We start from the raw sequence: 22,684 nt of genomic DNA, 5'->3' as shown, positions 1-22,684 counted from the left end.
TTCAGTCAGCAATGCCAGCTGAGTCCAGTCTTTTCATTATCTCAGCCCAGGTGCCAGACATGTGAGTGAAGAGTCCTCCAGATGATCCCAGTCCCCAGCTGCTTGAGTCACACTAAGCCATCAAGTCTTCCCAGCTGGGGCTCCAGAGAACATGGAGCAGAGTCAAGCCATGCCCATAAAGTCCTGTTAAAACTCCTGATCCCCAGAATTAAGGAGTATGACAAAATAGTTGTTTTGTGAGTTCCTCTTTATGCAGCAATAGATAACCAGAACAACATGTCAGTTATGATTGGGTTTGGCTGGTTGCATGCAACAGAAAACCCTCAAGTAACAGCGATTTAAAACAGATGAACTTAAAGAGGCTGGGCGCAGTGGCTCACGCCCGTAATCCCAACGCTTTGGGAGGCCAAGTGGGCAGATCACCTGAGGTCGGGAGTTCAAGAGCAGCCTGGCCAAAATGGTGAAACCCTGTCTCTACTAAAAATACAAAAACTAGCCAGGTGTAGTGGTGTGTACCTGTAGTTTCAGCTACTGTGGAAGCTGAGCCATGAGAATTGCTTGAACCCAGGAGGAGGAGGCTGTAGTGAACCGAGATCATGTCACTGCACTCTAGCCTGGGTGACAGAGTGAGACTCTGTCTCAAAAAAAAAAAAAAAAAAAAAAAAAAGAAAGAAATTAAAACAGATGAATTGAAAGACATGTGAAGTCAGGCAGATCAGGGCCAGTACAGCAGCTCCACGGCTATTGGGGATCCAGCTCCTTCCATCTATTGTATTCATCATCCTAGCATAGGACTTCCATCCTCAAGGCCACCTCATGATCTAAGAAGGGTGCTCACCTAGCACTCTAAGAAGGGTGCTATAGCTCTGGACACCTTGTTTAAATTGTAGTCTGGAAAGAGGAGGAAAGGGCAAAAGAGCTTTCATCCCCTCCTCTTTGACAATCACTCCAGGAGTTCTATTATAATGCTTCTACTTACATTTAATTGGCCAGACCATAATTACCTGGCCATGTTTAGCCAAAAGGGAGGCTGTGTGCACTCTATTAGTGGGACAACATTAAGCTAGTTATTGGAAATCTTGCAATTGCCTAGATAAAAATGGAGTATTCTTTTTTTTAAAAAAAGTATGCCAAGCTGCAGAGTGCAGGAGTATTCTTACAATGAAAGAGGAGGAGAATGGAAGTTAGGAGGCAACAGCAGTCTCTGCCATTGAAGGGCTCCCAGTGGAGTGGACATTTGAACCAAGTCTTGAATGGTAAAGGAGATTCTATTTTCTATGTTTTATTTTTTTAAATAGCTAATGTATGGCCGGGCGCGGTGGCTCACGCCTGTAATCCCGGTACTTTGGGAGGCCAAGGTGGGCAGATCACGAAGTCAGGAGTTTGAGACCAGCCTGGGCAACATGGCGAAATCCCATCTGTAATTAAAATTAGCCAGGCGTGGTGGCACATGCCTGTAATTCCAGCTACTCAGGAGGCTGAGACATGAGAATCAGCTGAACCTGGGAGGCAGAGGTTGCAGTGAGCCGAGATCGTGCCACTGCACTCCAGCCTGGGCGACAAAGTAAGACCGTATCAAAAAAAAAAAAAAAAAAAAAAAAGGCAAAGGAATGAAAGAATGGTTACTCCATAGGCAGAACAGTGGCATGGGCTGGTTGACTGAGTATAGTTATTTCTGGATTGTATATTAAACAAGGAGTAGATTATCCATGAGTGTTCTGGGAAAGAGGTGGGCAATTCTTGGAGCTGAGGGTTCCTCCCCTTTTTAGACCATAAAGAGTAACTTCTGGACATTGCCATGGCATTTGTAAACTATCATGGCATGAGTGGGAGTGTCTTTTAGCATGCTAATGCATTACAATTAGTGTTCAACGAGCAGCGAGGACGACCAGCGGTCACTTTTGTCACCATCTTGGTTTTGGTGGGTTTTGACCAGCTTTTTTACTGCATCCTGTTTTATCAGCAAGGTTTTTGTGACCTGTATCTTGTGCTGACCTCCTATCTCATCCTGTGACTAAGAATGCCTAACGGCCTGGGACTGCAGCCCAGTAGGTCTCAGCCTTACTTTACCCAGCCCCTATTCAAGATGGAGTTGCTCTGGTTCAAGCACCTCTGACAAACGTATATATCAGAAGGCCACATAGCAAATCTAACAAGGTTGTTTACATATTAAAGAATGCACGTCAAGCACATTGGAATGGTTGCCTATAGAGGGATGGGAATAAGAATGGCAACTGAGATTAAAACAACAACAACAAAAAATAGGTAGAGAAGTAAAATAAAACAGGGGCCTTGTGGAAAATGGTGATGATCGGCTATAAGGAAGGAATGAGTATAATGAACTCGTCACTCTGCTCCTTTCAAAATAGAAAACAAAGGGGAAAATAGAAGACTTTAAGAGAAAATTGTCATTTCAGAGTTCCCTTTGTTCTTTGTTGAGTTGGGGATGGAGGCTGGATTTGCAAAGGGAATGGGAAGTGTCAGAGGGAGAACCTCTGACAGAATCAGGGTTCTGTGGTTTGCAAGGGCTGGAAGCACAGTTTGAAGCCCTGTAGGCAAAGGCTGGAATGCATTGGCCTCTTGAACTCCAAGGAAGAGGGGAATAACCAAACCCTTGCAAGGACAGGCAGGGATGGAATTGGGCCTCACTAACCCCTGGAAGCCAGGATGTCCATGCTGCCAGGATCCTCTCTCTGCATCTCCTTTCTGCTTTTATTTGCTTAGTCTTCATTCTCTTTCACAGAAAACCAGGCTTTCTACAAACAGCGGTCCTCGGGAACTGGGTTAACATGTTATGGTTTGCTGCAGGAACCTAGAAGCTCCCAGATCTGTGAACTTCCTTGGCTCAAGTTGGTCAGGGGAGCCTTGAAGGGTGTCTAATTCTACTCTCAAAGTCCTCTGGGGTGGGTGGTGAGGCTTCTGTTACACAGGCTGAATCTGAGGTCAGTGAGGATTTCCATAATCTCAGACCAAGCCATAAGATGTTGAATGTCAGGCCAGGTGCGGTGGCTCACACCTGTAATCCCAGCACTCTGGGAGGCCAAGGTGGATGGATCACCAGAGGTCAGGAGTTCAAGACCAGCCTGGCCAACCTGGTGAAACCCCATCTCCACTAAAAATACAAAAAATTAGCCGGGTGTGGTGGTGCATGCCTGTAATCCCAGCTACTCAGGAGGCTGAGGCAGGAGAATCACTTGAACCCAGGAGGCAGAGGTTGCAGTGAGCCAAGATTGCGCCATTGCACTCCAGCCTGGGCAACAAGAGTGAAACTCTGTCAAAAAAAAAAAAAAAAAAAAAAAAAAAAGATATCGAATGTCATGAGATGAACCTCAGGGTCATAGAATGAATGCTAGCCTCACAGTGTATCTGGGTGAAAATGTTATTGTCCTGATACTGGTATTTTTCCTAGGGAGGGGACTGTATATATATATATGTACATTACAGGACGATACCATGGCAACCTGCTTGAGGAAAATGTGAGCCCTAAGCACCCTGGCTGGCAGGGCTGAAATGGCAAATCTGCTTTGCATTAGAAGTGAGCAGGAATTTGTGGGAGGCAGAGAAGTGGCAGACAGAAATATAAGGGAGCAGCGGCTGGGTGCAGTGGCCCATACCTGTAATCTCAGCACTTTGGGAAGCTGAGGAGGGAGGATCACTTGAGGCCAGGACTTCAAGACCAGCCTGGGCAACACAGACTCTGTCTCTACCGAAAAAACAAAACCCCCAAAAAACAAAAATTAACCGAGTGTGGTGGCCCATGTCTGTAGCTACTCAAGAGGCTGAGGTGGGAGGATCATTGAGCCCAGGAGGTTGAGGCTGCGGTGAGCTGTGATTGTATCACTGCACTCCCAGGCGGACAGAGGGAGACCCTGTCTCAAAAAAGAAAAAATAAAATAAAATAAAATAAAATAAAATAAAATAAAATAAAATAAAATAAAGAAAAGAAAAGAAATGGAGGGGAGGATGTGGAAGGAGAGGAGCCAGTGAGATGGATGGCATGAGGCTGGGACACCGGTAGAGACAGGGGGAAACATCCCAGTAGGAGGGTGGCCAAGCACCTTGTTTGTGGGGCTCTGATGTGAGCACCTCTGTTGTCTTGCATCTTCAGGACAGTTTTCTATATGGACAGGGTGCTCTGGTGGGTGGTGCTGTGTATTTCTCAGGGATTTCCCCATCCTGCTCAAACACTGAGGAGAAAGGATCTTGGAATCAGGAGACACCACAGGGACTCCGGCTGCTAAGTGGGAAATGGATTGGCCAGGACAAGAGAGTAAAAGTGAATAAATAGACTAAAGAAGTGATGTTGGTGGCTTTGACTGGGGGTGGGGGGCAATGGAGACAAAGAGAGGTGGACAGGATTAAGATAGATCTAGGATATTTCCAATTTAGGATTGTGTTTAGGAAATAGGATGAAAAGGACTCCCTGATGGGACGTGAGGGAGGAGGAAGTGTGAAGACTGTGTCCTGGGTTTCTGAGCTGACCTACTGCATGATGGACGTGCCAGGACCTGAGATGGCAAAGATGGGTGGGGTGGAGGCACCCGTCCCTGTCTCCACCTGGAGTTGTTTCTTTTTTTCTTTTTTTCTTTCTTTCTTTCTTTCTTTCTTTTTTTTTTTTTTTGAGATGGTGTCTTGCTCTGTCACCCAGGCTGGACTGCAGTGGCACAATCTCGACTGCAGTGGCGCAATCTCAGCTCACTGCAACCTCCGCCTCCTGGGCTCAAGCGATTCTCCTGCCTCAGCCTCTCTAGCTGAGACTATAGATGCGCGCCACCATGCCCAGCTAACTTTTTTTTGTTTGTTTTTAGTAGAGACAGGGTTTTACCATGTTGCCCAGGCTGGTCTCGAACTCCTGACCTCAAATGATCCACCCGCCTTAGCCTCCCAAAGTGCTGGAATTACAGATGTGAGCCACCGCACTGTTAAGCCACCGCGGAGTTCTTTGGGAGGCTGCAGCTCCCCTTGCTCAAGTACCCTCTCCTGCCAGCAGAGGGCAGCATAAGCCAGTTAACACACAGCCCCCGCGAAGTGGCTGGGTTCTGGAGGGAGGACACTGGGATGGAGGGCCACCACCTGGCTTATGGGGAGGCAGCAGGCCTGCTCTGAGGCTCAAATGCAGTCTTTGACTTTAAGGCCAATTCCAGTCACAGAAATATGGGGCTGTTCATATCTAAGGCAGCTGGCCAATCCAAGCCAGCCCATCTCTCCTGGGCTCATCAGCTTCTTAATTTGTCTCCTGGAGTCCCCTGCACATCGAATCTCTTTGCTTGAAACCCTTCAATGACTCCCCGGTGCCCCTGCCCTCAAGATAACTTCATGCTCTTCACCATGGCCTTGTCGTCCAGCTCATTCATTGCACGTCTCCTTTTGCGATCCAAGCTCTTTTCTGCCTCAGACCCTTTGTATAGGTGTCCCCTGCCTGGTCTTCTCGCTCCCTGCTTTTATTTATTTATTTTTAAAATTATTATTATTATTAAGGTAGCTCTTTCTTATGGGTCCTAGCTTCACACTCACCTTCCACCCAGGCTGGAGTGCAGTGGCACGATCTTGCTCATTGCAACCTCCACCTCCCAGGTTCAAGCGATTCTCCTGCTTCAGCCTCTTGAGTAGCTGGGACTACAGGCACCCACCATCACACTCACCTAATTTTTGTATTCTTGGTAGAGATGGGGTCTCACTATGTTGCCCAGGCTGGTCTCAAACTTCTGGGCTCAAGCGATCCTCCCGCCTCAGCCTCCCAACGTGCTGGGATTATAGGCATGAGCCACTACACCCAGCCCCTGACCACTTTTCTGTCTTTATCTGAGTTACTTAAAAGGCAAACAAACCCTCGCAGCACATAGCATTTACGTGCCAGGGTGACTGGATATATTATTAATACTTTGCATCTTTCTCTCTCTGTTTGTCCCTCCCCTTTCTGTGCTCTCTTGCCTAGGGGAGCTTTGGTTCTAGGGCCCAAAGCAAAAGCTGCTTCCAAGACTCTTTTCTTTTTGGACTCCGCTTTCTACAAGCTTCAACATTGTAGAGCAGATACCGTAAATCGTCAGTTTTATGGGCCCAGTCTTGCTCATGGATGTGTTTTCTATGACTTTTGCCAAGGTTTAAAAACTGGCTTTAGTTGGGCATGGTGGTGTGTGCCTACAGTTCCAGCTACTTGGGAGGCTGAAGTGAGAGAATCTCTTGAACCCAGGAGTTTGAGACCAGCCTGGGCAACGTAGCAAGACCTTGTTTCTCTACAAAACATTAAAAAAAAAAAAAAAAATAGCCAGGCTTGGCGGCATGTACCTGTATTACCAGCTACTCAGGAGACTGAGGCGGGAGCATCGCTTGAGCCTGGGAGTTTGAGGCTGTGGTGAACTATGATCATGCTACTAGATTCCAGCCTGTGCAACAGAAAGAGATATCGTCTCTAAAAAACAAAACAAAGCAAAACAAAAACAAAAATCTGGGTTTACTTAGTTACCATAGTTAAAAAATGGAGCAGTTTCAGAATAAAAATGTGGATAGTTGCCTTCTTTTGAACATTTAGTAGGTCTGGCAGTCTTGGCCCTGTATTTTCCTGTGATGGGTGCTAATGTTTACTGAGTAACTACTAATGTCAGTCACTGTCCTAAGTGCTTTCTCACATGAAGCTGCCGTACCTACCGGTACAAGTTTTGTTTTTTTTTGGGGGGTACGGAGTCTCACTCTGTCACCCAGGCTGGAGTGCAGTGGCGTGATCTCGGGTCACTGGAACTACTGCCTCCTGAGTTTAAGCGATTCTCCTGCTTCAGCCTCCAGAGTAGCTGGGATTACAGGAATGTGCCACCACGACTGGCTAATTTTTGTATTTTTTCTTTTTGAGACAGAGTCTTGCTCTGTCATCCAGGCTGGAGTGCAGTGGCACGATCTTGGCTCACTGCAAGCTCCACCTCCCGGGTTCACGCCATTCTCCTGCCTCAGCCTCCCCAGCAGCTGGGACTACAGGTGCACGCCGCCACACCTGGTTAATTTTTTTGTATTTTCAGTAGAGATGGGGTTTCACTGTGTTAGCCAGGATGGTCTTGATCTCCTGACCTTGTGATCTGCCTGCCTCGGCCTCCCAAAGTGCTGGGATTGCAGGCGTGAGCCACCACGCCCAGCCTAATTTTTGTATTTTCTGTAGAGATAGGGTTTCACCACGTTGGCCAGGCTGGTCTCGAACCCCTGACCTCAGGTGATCTGCCTGCCTTGGCCTCCCAAAGTGCTGGGATTACAGGCATGAGCCATTGTGGCCGGCCACAAGTATTCTTTTTCATAGTTTAGGAAACAAGTACAGAGAGGTTAAGTGACTTGCCTAAGGACTCACAGACAGCAAAGAGTGGCACCAGAATTTGAACCTGGGCAGCATAGCTCTAGAATGCAGCCCCCTGACCACTAGGCTACATTACCTGATAAGTTTGGTAAGATAAGTTGTGCTGACCTTTATTTATGGAAAAAAAAAAAAAAAAACTTTTCTGGGTATAGAGATAATGTCTAACTGTGTTGCCCAGGCTGGTCTTAAACTCCTGGCCTCAAGCCATCTTCCTGCTCCAAAGCCCTGTGATTATAGATGTGAGCTATTATACCTGGCCTATGCTGGCCTTTTTAGGCGAGGCATGTGCTCTAGGTCACCAAGTCTCATACTTTTTTTTGTTGCTACCTGCTTGGCCCCTGGAGACTTGGAGTTTGCAAATGCTTGGTGCTCATTGCTTTCGAGGGCAGGAACAGAAGGACAGAAAGGAGGTGTCAGAGGCCATGAAGGTTGGTGGAGTCCAGGATCAGGGAGCTCTCCTACCCCAAGAGGTGGCTAGACCGTGGGGATGGCCAGGTGGTGTGCTTGGAGAGGCTGGATTCAGGCCTGGTGATTCCAGCCTCTAGCAAGACTCCTAGGCCCCTCGCTTGGCTTGGCTTGCAGGGACTGCTGGACTTCAGGGGCTATTGAGGGCTTGGGCACTGTGGTCAGAGGCCTCACGTGGTCCAGTGCTAGGGGAAGTCCCTATCTTCCCTCCTTGTTTCTTCTCATGGAGAGGCTTCAGTAAGGATGGAGATTGAATTTCCGTGCAGCTCAGAAGGATGGGAGTAGAGGATAGGAGTAGAATTTGCTTTTTGAGAAAATAAAAAATGAATATATATTGTACACTTGAATTTGGAGGTTAAGATTTAGATCTGATGCAATAATCTGTAATTCTTTTTATTATTATTATTATTATTTTGAGATGGAGTCTTGCTCTGTTGCCCAGGCTGGAGTGTAGTGGTGTGATCTTGGCTTACTGCAACCTCTGCCTCCCAGGTTCAAGCGATTCTCCTGTCTCAGCCCCCTGAGTTGCTGGGATTACAGGTGTGAGCCACTGCACCCAGCCTCTTTTTATTATTTTAAAAACGTTGTCTTTTTTGGTTTGTCTCTTCTATTAGACTGTGAACTTGAGGGCAGAAATTATGCATGCTGTGTTCACACTGAGCTTCACCCAGTACTTCTACTGTCTAGAGAGTGCCCAGCACATAGTAGATGTTCCGTAATCATTATAATTATAACACACATCCATGGGGTACTGATTTGCCTTCCATGCACTGCACTAAACATTTACAAACTCACTTGATCCTCACACCATCGTATGGGGCAGACATCTCCATCATCCTCATTATACACATGAGGACTGAGGTACAGACAGGCTAAATAACTTGCCCAAGGTCACACAGCTTGGGTTGCATTTAATAAGTATTCATCAAATGAATGGATGAGTGGATGATTTCCTGCAGTGCTCCTTGCTCTCTTTTGCCCGTCAACCTATGCAGCTCCAAACCCTCCATCCCATAGTATCAGAATTGCACAGGTTAGACCCAGGCAGGGGAGTACCTCAGCACCTTTGGTGAGTCTCTGAGGCCCACAGGGCAATGTCCTTAGCCTTGGGACTGGTGACTGATCCCTTTTAATCTTCTCTGGCTTGTCCTTCTAGGCTACTTTCTCTGTGTTTGTTTATTTATTTATATTCTTTTAGATATGGGGGTCTCACTATGTTGCCCAGGCTGGTCTCGAACTCCTGAGCTCAAGTGAGCCTTCTGCCTTGGCCTCCCAAAGTGCTGGGATTATAGGCCCTACTTTCTCTTTATCCTTACACTTCAACACACTAAGTACTCACAGGTTCCCTAGATTCTTTTCAGCCTCCCTGTTTTTGCTCAAGATCTTCCCTGTGCCTGGGACATCCTTCCAATCCTGAGATTCCATTTTTCCCAAAGGAGATAGCAGGAAGGTAGGCCAGTTCTTTAAACCATGGCCATTCCTTGTTTGGTTATACTGAAACACTAGATTGCGTCTGGTCTCTGGCAGTCTTCTGATGGTGGTGGTGGTGGTGATTGTAGAACAGTATCCTCATCTCCTTGTCTTCTGTGGGGATACTGAGTCCGAGAGAGGAAAAGGGACTTGATAAAAACAAACCAGTGGATCAGACTCGGAGCAGGGCAGCAACTTCTGCCTTTACACAGTGGATGGGCCCGACCACCCAAAAAGAGATACTCAGTTCTGAGCATACAGCTTGAAATTCCACCATTGGAGATTATTTCCTTTGGAGGGCAAAGGATGTTAAAGGCTCTTTGGTCTTCAGGGAGCCTCAGCCAATGTTGCAAACCCCTGTGATGAATCCTACACAAAGCTCATGTCAGCCTGTTCCCAGGAGGATTGGCTGGCTGACAGGCAGCCAAGGGTGAGATGCCGTGGGAAGGAGATCCTGACTGAGGGCTGTAGGAATGTGGGAAGCACCAAAGCAGGCAGAAAAATGGGGATGGATGGAGGAGGGGCAGTGTCAGCTGTAGAGAGGGTGGGGCTGCTGTGAGAGCCTTGGGTGGGGGACTCAGGAAGCTTGGTTTCACTGCCAGCTTGCTGTGTGATGTTGGGCAAGTCTCTTTCCTATTCGGAGCTCTGATCTGGGTCGGTGCTATGGAACAGACTTGCTTCTGGGTTTATCTTAAGGCTCTTGGGTGTCAGAAAGTTGGTGCCCTGGGGTGGTGGTTGCTATGGCACCTATCTCTAAGGAGACAATGACCAAGGAGACTGTAGCCATGACTATGGTTACCAGGTAAAGAGCCAAATGATTGGCTCTCGGTTCTTCCTTGAGACAGGTTCCTCCCCATCACTTCCTTCCATTACCTGCTCAAGGTCAGTGTGTGGGGGGCCAGATAAACTGACACCTAAAGGAAGTGTCAGGAGTCAGGGACCTGCGTTCTAATGCCTTGTTTTACACTGCCAGGCTGTGTGACCTTGGGCAAGTCTCTGCTTTTCCTTGGGCATTAGTTTCCTCATCTGAAAGATGAAGAGACTGCACAGGGCCTCTTCACCTCTAAATTTCTACCATTTGCTTTTAAACAGGAGACAAAGTTGTGATCCAAAGGGTTGTTTCCAGGAGTGATATGAAAAGTATTAATAATGGTTGTGACCATCACTTACTGATGATCCACACAGTGCTGGGTGGCCCTGCCGTGGAAGGGGTACTACCCCTTTAATGGCTGTTAAGGGAAGGGCCCTGGAGGGTTCCAAAGGAAGGCCTGGATGGTCGGTTATGCCTGGTACTTGGAGGACACTCAGGGCAGGGGTTATTACCAACTATTAGGAATGCATTTAAATATTTTAACAATTAGTATGCCCATACCTTTGCATACTGAATAAGAGCCTTGGTTGTATCCACAATGGTGGAATTATGGGCATTGTGAGTAGCAAGAGGAGATTTACCAGGCAGAGGGACCACACTGATGTCATAGAGATCAGGATGCATTTGATGTGGCTGATGGCTCTCAGATTTTGACCAGCCCTGGTGAAGATCTCTGAGAATAGGATCAATCCTTCTTCCTGGCCACCGCACCCTCCCTGAGTCAGCTGTGCACATCCCCAGAGAGTTGAGTTTGCCAGCATCTCCATTCCAGGAGTGACTGATGTCCAGATACATGGGCAGGGCACAGCAGGGGTTGGCAGAGCCAGGGAGCCCAAGGAGGAAGCAGGGAGCTCGGGGAATGCCTGCCCCTCCTCTCCCAGGAGACCTGGTCCTGGACAGATGCCAGATCCTCATCCTCCCGGATCTGCCCTTCCCGCTCCTTCACCCACCACGGTCCCAGCAGTCCCCTCCCCCTGGCCTCTCCCAGCAGGACATTGCAGACAGTTTCTCCGGATGGACGCGGCTGCGCCTCCTCCCTGCACACTTTCCATTCCCAGCCCTGAGCCTCGGCCAGGGTTCCTCAGGAAAATTGGCTGAAAGAGACATTTTCCATGCTCTTGCCTCCTCTGCTGGGTGGCTGTCCCTGCCTCCACTCTCTCCAGTCTCTTCTCCAGCTGGTCACCCAGACCCAGAAGGAAGGGGGATATTTCTTCAAATGGCTGCTTCTCTCACCACTTCATTCCATGTGTCGTTTCATCTCCCTGGGCCTCAGTTTCCTGATCTGTCAAATAAGCCAGCTACCCTGGGAAGCAGGCTTAGTTAGAAGTTGGACATTTCGGGCCGGGCGCGGTGGCTCAAGCCTGTAATCCCAGCACTTTGGGAGGCCGAGACGGGCGGATCACAAGGTCAGGAGATCGAGACCATCCTGGCTAACACGGTGAAACCCCGTCTCTACTAAAAAATACAAAAAACTAGCCGGGCGAGGTGGCGGGCGCCTGTAGTCCCAGCTACTCGGGAGGCTGAGGCAGGAGAATGGCGTGAACCCGGGAGGCGGAGCTTGCAGTGAGCTGAGATCCGGCCACTGCACTCCAGCCCCGGCGACAGAGTGAGACTCCGTCTCAAAAAAAAAAAAAAAAAAAAAAAAAAAAAAAAAAAAAGAAGTTGGACATTTCTGATTTAATCCTTAGCGCTGTTCTTTACTAACTCTGTGACTTTGGACAAGCTACTTAACATCTTTGAGTCTTAGTTATCTTTTATCTGTAGAATAGTGTTATCTCTTACTGTTGTGAGGATTAATGAAATAACCTGGGAAAAGGGCTTAAAACTCAGTGCTCTGCACCTGTCAAGTGCCCAGTGAATGGCTACTAAAAAATTTAGTTGTTATTAATGCCTGCTAGGTGCTAGGTGCTGTGAGAGGTGCTTTACACACCCAGTTTCTAATCTATATAACACCTGTGCAAAGTGCTTGTCATCCTCCTTTGTAAAACTGACTGTCCAAAAGTTCAGAGAGGCCAAATTACTTGCCCAAGATCACAGAGCTGGCAAATGGCTGAGCCAGAGGGATTCAAATTTAGACCTGGCTGATGCCAGATTTCCTGTTCTGGAATCAGGACTCTGGGCTGATACCAAGAGTATCAGTAACTGGATACCAAGGCTCTGGTAATGGAATAAAGCACACTCCTCTACCCCCGGCAGAGAATAAAGAATGAAATAGTCTAGGCTCAGAATTTAATGCAGCCCTTAAAAGCTGTAATTGCAAAGCTTCACTGTGGTTTTGGGCAGCTAAAGGGCACAGTCATTGAGCAGAATACAGCTCAACTTTGTTATAATTAGAGAAATGCAAAATAAGCAATGAGACACCTTCCTTCCTACTTTCTCTCATCTTGTCCCCAGTCGAAGGTCAAATGAGAAGAGACTGGTAGTATCTCATGTGGGTCATAAAGCAGGGAATTTGGCACGATTCATCTGAATATAAACACAACAGCCCCTTTGGAGGGTAATTTGGCAGGGTCTGTCAAAAGGTAGAATGTATGTGCCCTTTGACTAGTAAATTTGAATTTGGTAATCTCTTCTATACATGTGAAAATATTCAGTGTCACACTGTTATGAAGGGCAAAACATTTGCACAAACCTTACATGCCCTTCAATGGGTGAAATATGTCATGGTACATTCATACTGTAGAAAAGTGTTACAGCCACAAAAAGCAAAAAGGTAAAGGACAAATCGACTGACTGGAAGGAGAAACAGACACATACAACACTCCTTTCTCAGTAATTGATAAAACAAGTAGGCACAAAATCACTAAGTATAGAGAAGACTTGAACAGCATTATCAACCTCTTTGACCTAACTGGTATTTAGAACATTATGCCCAACAATGGCAGAATACATAGTATTTTCAGGTGCACATGAAACATGCATTGAGATGGACCATATGTTGAATTAGTAAACAAGTCTCAGATTTGCAACGGAAATAAACAGAGAACCCCCAAATATTTTGAAATTAACATACTTCGGAATAACCTATGGGCTTAAGAAAAAATCACAGGGGAAATTAGAAAATGTTTTGAACTGAATGATAATGAAAAGCACAACATACCGACATTTGTGGGATGCATCTAGAACAGTGCTTGGAAGGCAATTTATAGCTTTTAATGCTTAATTGGAAAATAAGAAAGTCCTCAAATAAATGATTGGGTTTTCTATCTGAAGAAGATAGAAAAATAAGGACAATATAACCCCCAAAATAACAAGGGAAATGTATAAGAATAAGGCATGGATAGAAAGCCAGTACACATTGAGTGAAAAAAGCATATTAACCAATATGTACGGCATTGTAGCAGAGATTACTGGTTGTCCCTTGATTGCTGGTTGTCTCTCAACTTCTTTCCTTCTTCTTTTTTTTTTTTCTGCCTTGTCCCTCAATGTCTATTTCCTCCTTCCATAAACACAGAATCCCTGATTTCGAGCTGGTATGTGGCTATTTAGAATACAATACATTTCCTGGATGGGCACAGTGGCTCACGCCTATAATCCCAGCACTTTGGGAGGCTGAGGCGGGTGGATCACTGAGGCCACGAGTTTGAGACCAGCCTGGCCAACATGGTGAAATCCCATCTCTACTAAAAATACAAAAATTAGCTGGGCGTGGTGGTGCCTGCTTGTAGTCCCAGCTACTCGGGAGGCTGAGGCAGGAGAATCACTTGAACCTGGGAGGCAGAAGTCGCAGTAAGCAGAGATCATGTCACTGCACTCCAGCCTGGGCGACAGATTGAACCTCCATCTCAAAACAAAACAAAACAAACAAACAAACAAATCACAAAAACATTTCCTAAACTCCCATGCAATTAAGTGAGGCCATTTGACTATGCTCTGGCCAATGTGATGTAAGCAGAGGTGTGCGTCTTCTGAAAGGCTGTGCCTTTTTTGACTCCTTACCATTTCCTGCTGGCTGGAATGTGAATATGATGGCTGCTGCTTGAGCAACATATTGTGTTGAAGATGAGAGAACCACAAGATAGAGAAGCAGGCACAGTTCCTGCCTCGTGGAATGCCATGCCTGCCTTGGACTGCCTGTTTGTGGACTTCATTTATTTGAGAGAGAAGTGCCCTTCTGTCTGTTTCTATCACTGCTATTTTGGATTTGCAATGGAATTCAGTCTTAATGCATATCGCTATAACCCTATTTATGTGAAAAAGGAAACAAACTTATACATGCATATCAGATTGACGATTTAGACTTTGGCACAGAAATCCCCACGATAATTTTTTTTCTTTTTTTAATTTTGAGACAGAGTCTCGTTCTGTTCCCCAGGTTGGAGTGCAGTGGTGTGATCTTGGCTCACTGCAATCTCCACCTCCTGGCTCAAGCACTTTGTCTCAGTCTCTCAAATAGCTGGGACTACAGATGCATGACACCATGCCTGGCTAATTTTTGTATTTTTAGTTGAGATGGAGTTTTGCCATGTTGGTCAGGCTGGTCTCGAACTCCTGTCCTCAGGTGATCCACCCACCTCGGCCTCCCAAAGTGCTGGGATTACAGGCGTGAGTCACCATGCCCAGTCCAGAAATCCCCCAAGAAAACAGTAAGTCTAGAAATGGGGAAGCACCAAGGTTGGTGTTCAGAGGTTTGACTTCATCAGCAAGGGTTCAGGTACTCCCCATCTTTCTGCCTTGCCATCCTCTGACTAGATCTCATCATAATTGCAAGATGGTGTCCACAGTTCCAGTTATTACATTCATACACTCCAGGGACCAGTCAAAGAAAAGAGACTGGTCTCTTCCTGCTGCAGCTCTTTTATTTATTTATTTATTAAGCTTTTCCTACAAACCTTCAGCTAACTTTTCATCACACTTCATTGGCCATAGCCGGACTGTAGGTCCCCCTTTAATCTCTGGCTTATAGTAATCAGGATTTATTCTTGATTCCATAGATAAGAGGAGAACAACAGAGCAAAACTGTAATTCTGATTGTGCGGAAGAAAGAAAAGTGGCCAATTATCTTCTACAACGTGTATATAAGTGGAATGAAAAATATCCAGAAGGATATATCCCAAACTGTTAATGGTGAGTACCTCCAGGGAGCGCAGTGGGACTGGGAGGAGGATGGACAGAGTTCTGTGGCAAATACCAAAGTTGTCTGTCTTATATCCTTCACCCACTTCTCCCTCATTCATAGAAGCCATCTTGTTTGGGGTAGCAAGAGGCAAAGGAAAATTTCTGGTAGAACAATTTCCTCCTTGATAAAAATAAAACCTATTTCTGAACTTTTCCCTTTTATTTTAATTTTTTTGGAGACAGGGTCTTCCTCTGTCACACAGGCTGGAGTGCAGTGGTGCGATCATGGCTCACTGAAGCCTTGAACTTGAGGGCTCAGGGGATCCTTCCGCCTCAGCCTCCCAAGTCGCTGGAACTACAGGTGTGGCCACCACACCTGGCTAATTCTTGTAATTTTTGTAGCGATGGGGTTTCACCATGCTGCCCAGGCTGCTCTTGAATTCCCGGGCTCGAGAGATCCACTGGTGTTGGCCTCTCAAAGTAAAGGGATCACAGACAAGAGCCACTGTACCTGGCCCAAGCTGTTCTTCTTTTTTTTTTTTTTTTTTTTTTTTTTTTTTTTTTTTTGAGACGGAGTCTTGCTCTGCTGCCCAGGCTGGAGTGCAGTGGCCGGCTCTCAGCTCACTGCAAGCTCCGCCTCCCGGGTTCACGCCATTCTCCTGTCTCAGCCTCCCGAGTAGCTGGGACTACAGGCGCCCGCCTCGTCGCCCGGCTAGTTTTTTGTATTTTTTAGTAGAGACGGGGTTTCACCGTATTAGCCAGGATGGTCTCGATCTCCTGACCTCATGATCCGCCCGTCTCGGCCTCCCAAAGTGCTGGGATTACAGGCTTGAGCCACCGCGCCCGGCCCTCTTTTTTTTTTTTTTTAAGAGAGTCTCGCTCTGTTGCCCAGGCTGGAGTGCAGTGGCAAAATCTCGGCTCACTGCAACCTCCACCTCCTGGGTTCAAGCAATTCTCCTGCCTCAGCTTCCCAAGTAGCTGGGATTACAGGTGCCTGCCACCATGACTAGCTAATTTTTTGTATTTTTAGTAGAGATGGAGTTTCACCATGCTGGCCAGGCTGGTCTCGAACTCCTGACCTCGTGATCCACCTGCCTCAGCCTCCCAAAGTGCTGAGATTATAGGAGTGAGCCCCTGTGCCCGGCCCAAACTGTTCTTTATAATTATGTACTAACTGCATGGAGCTAGGGGTGACCTTGTGGACTAGGGGATGGCTAAGAGTACATTTCTTTATCACTATTTGGATTTAGACCAGAGGTTATAAACTGCTAGCCTCTGGTCAGAATTTGGTTAGTAGACATGTTTTGCTTATTCTGCCAGGGTTTTAGTTATTTATTTGACAGAGTCTTGCTCTGTTGCACAGGCTGGAGTGCAGTGGCGCAATCTCGGCTCAGTGCAGCTTCTGCCTTCCGGGTTCAAGTGATTCTCCTGCCTCAATCTCCTGAGTAGCTGGGACCACAGGTGCACACCACCACGTCTGGTTAATTTTTGTATTTTTAGTAGAGATGGGGTTTCACCATGTTGGCCAGGCTGGTATCGAACTCCTGACCTCGAATGATCCGCCCACGTCGGCCTCCCAAAGTGTTGGGATTACAGGTGTGAAACACCGTGCCCGGTCACCAGGGTTTAAAAAAAAAATCACAATTAGGCCAGGTGCGGTAGCTCATGCTTGTAATCCCAGCACTTTGGGAGGCCAAGGCGGGTGGATCACAAGGTCAGGAGTTCAAGACCAGCCTGGCCAAGATGGTGAAAACCCATCTCTAGCAAAAAAAAAAAAAAATTAGCAGGGCACAGTGGCAGGCATCTGTAATCCCAGCTACTTAGGAGGCTGAGGCAGGAGAATCGATTAAATCCGGGGGGCAGAGGTTGCAGTGAGCCAAGATCGCGCCACCGCACTCCAGTCTGGGTAACAGAGTTAGACTCCATCTCAAAAAAACAAATGGACAAACAAACAAAACACAAAATGACAATTAGCAATAATTTTTTAAGAATTAGGGCTGGGTGGCCAGGTGTGGTGGCTCATGCCTGTAATCCCAGCACTTTGGGAGGCCGAGGCAGGCGGATCACCTGAGGTCGGGAATTCGAGACCAGCCTGACCAACATGAAGAAATCCCATCTCTAATAAAAATACAAAAAATTAGCCGGGTGTGGTGGTACATGCCTGTAGTCCCAGCTACTCGGGAGGCTGAGGTAAGAAAATTGCTTGAATCTGGGAGGTAGAGGTTGCAGTGAGCAGAGATCGCACCATTGCACTCCAGTCTGGGCAACAAGAGTGAATCTCTGTCTCCAGAAAAAAAAAAAAAAAAAAAAAAAAGAAAGAAAGAAAGAAAGAATTAGGGCTGGGTGAGAGGCTCACGCTTGTAATCTCAGTACTTTGGGAAGCCAAAACAGGAGGATCATTTGAGTCCAGGAGTTTGAAGCCAGCCTGAGCAACTCTGACTGTACAAAAAAAAAAAAAAAAAAATTAGCTGGGCCTGGTGGTGCATGCCTGTGGCCCAGCTACTTGGGAGGCTGACGCAGGCGGATCCCCTGAGCCTGGGAGGTTGAGGCTGCAGTGAACTGTGATCGCACCACTGCACTCTAGCCTGGGCAACAGAGTGAGACCCTGTCTCAAGACAAAACGATTGGGATACCTCACAGAAAGGCTTTCTGCCTTCCTTAGAAAAACTGACATGTGGTATCTGGCAACACTGGGTTCATATTCTAACAGCAGTCACAGGCAGCTTAGTTCCTATCCTCCCTTTAGGCAAGGCAGCTGATTCCAGTTTGCTACAGACCTTGATGCTCCCTAATGTCTTCTACCCAGTCAACTTCACTGACTTATATTATCGGTCTGACTGTGAGCATTTGAGTTAGTGAATCCTGGTTTCAGTTTTGGAATTAATGTGTATGCATGTGTGTGTGTGTGTGTGTGTGTGTGTGTGTATGTAAGACTCAAAAATTGCTTTCCAGACAATCTTTTTTTTTTTTTTTTTTTGAAACATTGTCTTGCTCTGTTGCTCAGGCTGGAGTGCAGTGGTGCAATCTTGGCTCATTGCAACCTCTGCCTCCTTGGTTCAAGGGATTCTCCTGCCTCAGCCTCCCAAGTAGCTGGTATTACAGGCGCACGCCACCATGTCTGGCACTTTTTTGTTTTTGTTTTTTTGTATTTTTAGTAGAGACAGGGTTTCACCATGTTGGCCAGGCTGGTCTTGAACTCCTGACCTCAGGCGATCCGCCCACTTTGGCCTCCCAAAGTTTCATTCAGACAATTCTGTGAAAAGGCACCTATCCTCGTTCACAGAGTTGGGCAGACCCTGAAGTGGACTGGATTTGGAATGGTCTCACTCTGGACTGTTTTGTAAGACTGGAAAAGCTAAGAGCATGCACCCTTGACTGCCTGACTAGAGCACTTGGGGTGTTAACCCAGTTCTAGCTTTTCTTCTTAGTGTGGCCATGTTGTACTTTATGCAAACCCTGATTAACCTAAGCCACTGATTAGTTTGAAGGTGGCCATGGAACCAGATTCTGGCCAGTGAGAAATGAAGGATATTTGCTAGAGGGCTCTGGAAGAGTTTCCTTTCTGATGAAAGGGACATGCTGAGGAAGAAACAACATTTTTGCTTTGCCTGGACTTGGTCATGTCCACGTTTGATGTCTGAAACTGGGGTGGCCATATTGGGACCCTAAGGGTAGCTACCCCAGGGCAAGCTGAGACCCAGAAGATGGCAGAGTGGAAAGATGGAAAGAGAAACTCTCATATATGTGCTCAAAGAGGCACATCAATGTTCATAGTGCATTGTTTATAGCAGAAAAAAAGTCTATCAACAGGAAGAAAAGATAAATAAATCTTATATGTTCATACAATGGAATACTGTGCAGTGATGAAAAAGAATAGTTACAGTTACAGATTTCAACACAAGGAGTCTCATAAATATAATGTTGAATGTGAAAAATAATAAAGCTGAAGGATACGTATAGTATGATGTTTAAAAGCATCCAATACTTTGCCTTAGCAAACTACATATGTGGGAAAAAGTGTAAAGTAATGCATGGAAATGCATTACAATTTATTGAGTGTTTACTGTGTGCAAAGCATCATGCTAAGAAATAGCCAACCTGATTGAATTCTCACATCGACCCTTAGTAAGAAATACTACTTTTTTTTTTTTTTTTTTTTTTTTTTGAGCTAGAGTCTTGGTCTGTCACCCAGGCTGGAGTGCAGGGACATGGTTTTGGCTCACTGCAACCTCTGCCTCCGGGATTCAAGTGATTCTCCTGCCTCAGCTCCTGAGCAGCTGGGACCACAGGCACATGCCACAATGCCCAGCTAATTTTTTTTTTTTTTTTTTTTTTTGAGACAGAGTCTCGCTCTGTTGCCCAGGCTGGAGTGCAGTGGCATGATCTCAGCTCACTGCAAGCTCCGCCTCCCAGGTTCACACCATTCTCCTGCCTCAGCCTCCCAAGTAGCTAGGACTACAGGCACCCGCCACCATGCCCGGCTAATTTTTTGTATTTTTGATAGAGACAGGGTTTCACTGTATTAGCCAGGATGATCTCGATCTCCTGACCTCGTGGTCCACCCGCCTCAGCCTCCCAAAGTGTTGGGATTACAGGCGTGAGCCACCGCGCCTGGCCCAATTTTTTTTTTTTTTTTAATGGAAATGGAGTTTCAACATGTTGGCCAGGCTGGTCTTGAACTCCTGACCTCAGGTGATCCGCCCACCTCGGCCTCCCAAAGTGCTGGGATTACAAGCATGAGCCACTGTGCCTGGCCAAGAAATGCTATTAATATCCCCACTTTCCCGATGAGAAAACTGAGGCCTAGAGAGGGGAAATTACCAATGGCATATGTGGTTCTTTCTTAAGTACTAAAAACCTCATTTAATCCTATGGGATAAGAATGATCACTTCTCATTTCAAAATGAAGGAAAGAAGAACCCAGCTCACAAAGAGATCAAGTGCTTGAGGTGGGATTAAACACAGGTTTCTTCTAGTTCCAAAGCCTGTGCTTTTCCACCAATAAATTGTCACATCCACAACGCATAGGAATGTAAGCCACAACGCACACACGCACATACACACACACCCTAGCCTTGAACTTGAACCATATGGAACTGGGTAAAACCACATGCATTGCTGCACCCAGAGCTCCCATCCCATCATTCGTATTATTTTTAACTGAACCCTGAACTGAACAGAAGGGAACAGTGCTCAAATTGAAACTGAACTTGTATATTTTTTCAAGCTGTTGACCTACAATATTTAAATATTCTGGAGACAGAGACAATTACATAGAGAATTCTACGCTAACCCCTTCACTTTGTATGTTTTGATTTGCCTAAGGTCATATGCTCATGACAGACCTGAGGAATTCTTAGTCATTACAAAGCAGTTGTAGGTGATTTTTTCACTACTTCTACCCCTCTTTTACCCTCCCTTTCCCTTCGTGGCCAGGGCAGGGACTTGGAAGTTCCTGTACCCACCAGCTGGGATCCTCTCTACATTCTCTACCTTCCTTCAGAGCCCACATCCTTGTCCATGTTTGCTGAATGAAGAAAGGAGGGAGCAGGCCCTATGAGATGTATATTTTCCATCTTCAAGGACAGGGAGCTCCAGCCCGAACCTGATTCCTCCGGGGTCCCTGAGCAGAAGCTTCATTCCTGGGATAAGAAATTGGAACTTTCCACCAAGGCCAATGATCCTCAGTATTTGAGCAGCCTGGCTGGGTGTCTTGGGATCCAGGTGGCCTTTGTCTCATCTGGACCAGGCCAGCACAGTTTGTGGCCCTCCCCACAGCAAGAGGAGGGACTCTGAGGAGGCTTGGGGGCCCCTGGGGAGATATCCATCTTCCCAGAGCTTTATCATTTTTTCCATAACAGTATCCTCCCTTCAAGGTGGAAAGTCCCAGCTGGCAGCTGAGGATGCTGTCAATGTGCTTTTGTTCTCTGTCTTGCCCCTAGCTCAGGCAGCAGGGCTGGAGACAAAGACACCTACCTTTTTATACCAGCCTGTTCCAGGCTTACTGTACAAACAAATGGTGTAACACAGACCACCCCTTAACGGGGTGAGCTAGACCTCCCTGGTTTGAATTCTGGTTCTGCTACTTGCTAACTGTGCAATCTTGGTGGGGTACTGAACTTCTCTGTGCTACAAGTTTCTCCATCTGAAAACTGGGGTGGTGATAATATGATCAGTTTTCAGGATTTAATGATTAATGTATGAAAAACACTTAGGACAGCACCTGGTACACAGTAAGACTGATGTAACTGCTTGCTGTTTATTACATGACTTTGGACTTGGACAACTCATCTTCTTTCTCTGAGTCTCGGTTTCTCTAATTGTACAACTAGGATGGCAGTTCCTGCCTGCCTCTCCACCACTGATCTGGCCCTTTCTTGCTGTGTAGCCTTGCAGAGATTCTTGGGTTCTCTTGGCCTCTGTGTCCTCATGTATCAAACAGTACCTATTAAGTAGAGGGTTGTGGTGGTGAGCACGTGAGAAAACGTGTACCCAGCATGTAGCATGGGGCCCAACACTAACACAGAGAAAGTTAGCTTTTTTAGTTTTGTTTTGTTTTTATGGACAAGAAAGCACTTTTTTTTTTTTTTTTTTTGAGATGGAGTCTTGCTCTGTCGCCTGGGCTGGAGTGCAGTGTCTGGATCTCAGCTCACTGTAAGCTCTGCCTCCCGGGTTTACGCCATTCTCCTGCCTCAGCCTCCTGAGTAGCTGGGACTACAGGTGCCTGCCACCTCGCCTGGCTAGTTTTTTATATTTTTTAGTAGAGACGGGGTTTCACTGTGTTAGCCAGGATGGTCTCGATCTCCTGACCTCGTGATCTGCCCGTCTCGGCCTCCCAAAGTGCTGGGATTACAGGCTTGAGCCACCGCGCCCGGCCGAGAAAGCACTTTTTAAACTACAATAGGCTGAGGGAGAGTGTGGTTTTCTCACATGCTTTCCGAGCCATTCCTTATTCACAGGCACCTAGAATCAGAGAGGACAGGATTGGAAGGGCAACTTTACAGGTAATGGATAATGAATTAATGGATATCTATTAATGGATAATGAATTAATCCATTCAACAAATATTTACTGAGCACCTATTATGAGCCAGGCACTGTTGTCGGTGCTGGGGTCAGAGCAGCACTGAGGGCCCTTCCCTCAATGAGCTTTCATTCCTGTGGGACAGACAGACAAAAACATGTGAACACATATGCCAGGCAAAGACTCATAAGCAGGTCTTCACAATCTCAGAATATCTTACCCATAACATATCCTGGTTTCTGCAAGGCTTTAAGATAGAATAGCAGGGTGGGACCCAGTGGCTCATGCCTGAAATCTCAGCACCTTGGGATGTTGAGGTGGGAGGATCTCTTGAGCTCAGGAATTTGAGACCATCATGGGCAACACAGCAAAACTTTGTCTCCTCTAAAAAAAAAAAAAAAAGAACCCAAAATTAGCTGGGCATAATGGCATGTGCCTGTAGTCCCAGCTACTTGGGGGGCTGA

The sequence above is a fragment of the Rhinopithecus roxellana genome, chromosome 13, assembly GCF_007565055.1.
Source record: "Rhinopithecus roxellana isolate Shanxi Qingling chromosome 13, ASM756505v1, whole genome shotgun sequence".
NCBI classification, from domain to species: Eukaryota; Metazoa; Chordata; class Mammalia; order Primates; family Cercopithecidae; genus Rhinopithecus; species Rhinopithecus roxellana.
This window is presented reverse-complemented; position numbering follows the sequence as displayed.